The sequence below is a fragment of the Carlito syrichta genome, unplaced genomic scaffold (assembly GCF_000164805.1).
Source record: "Carlito syrichta isolate Samal-C Ts95f unplaced genomic scaffold, Tarsius_syrichta-2.0.1 Scaffold311878, whole genome shotgun sequence".
NCBI lineage: Eukaryota > Metazoa > Chordata > Mammalia > Primates > Tarsiidae > Carlito > Carlito syrichta.
This window is the reverse complement of record NW_007255974.1, coordinates 359,601-360,508: the sequence shown is the minus strand read 5'-3', so window position 1 is coordinate 360,508 and position 908 is coordinate 359,601. Positions and strand designations below refer to the sequence as shown.

Below are 908 nucleotides of genomic sequence, written 5' to 3'. Positions count from 1 at the left end.
CCTAAAATTCCTGAGAACTTGCCGATGATGCTTAGGAAAACTATTTTCAAGTAAAAGAAACAATATAGATTGCCCCCAACAAAATTATGCCTTGGCTTTTGTTGCTTAAAAAAACAAAAACAAAAACAAACCTATGTTTCAAAAATTATCTTCAATACTCAACACTTAAACAAAATAAAGTTTGAAATAAATCTGGAGCATAGAAGAAAGGCTTTAGGATTTTACTAAAAGTCAACTAATGTAATAAAACTATTAGAAACAATTGGACAAATGACTGAATCATGTGGCTATACGGAATAATGTTATTAATTTTAAAGCATGCTTTAAGATGCATTTACGATTCTAAGAAGCTTCGCTGTAAACAGAAACATAGTAAGTTGTGGTGTATAAAAGGCAGTTTAATGAAGTGTGGTCTGAAGCCAGACTGCTTATGTTACCAGCTCTACCACTTACAAGCTCTAGGATCTTAAAAAATTTATTTAACCTCACAGTACCTCAGTTTCTTCTTTTGTAAAATAAGGATAATGAGAGAGAGAGCATGTGAGCGAGAAAGAGAGAGGGAGAGTGAGAAAAATATATATACTGGAGGCGCCAAAAAAAGTCTACACATTTTAAGATATTTTATTACTTTTCGAAGTTGAATTGAATTACAGTAGCAATGTGTAATTGCAGAAATCAAACGTGACTTGTATTCATCTTCTATCGGTATTTATCAAGTATTACAATTTTAATGCAGTTTTTTTCCTTTCTTAAAATGTGTATACATTTTTTGGCACCCTCTGTATACACACACACATATATACATATGTAAGAGAGAAGAAAAGGAAAGGGAGAGGAGATTAAAAATCAAGAGATAGGGTGGAAGATGGCAGATGGGAAGGGAAGAGCAAGATAGTGAAATATACGTG

At 32.5% G+C, this 908-nt stretch overlaps 1 protein-coding gene across 1 annotated transcript in view; it reads right to left on the bottom strand.

Moving 5' to 3' along the window:
- The window catches only part of LOC103271759 (C2 calcium-dependent domain-containing protein 6-like), a 68,371-nt gene that overhangs the window by 50,394 nt on the left and 17,069 nt on the right, over window positions 1-908 (bottom strand).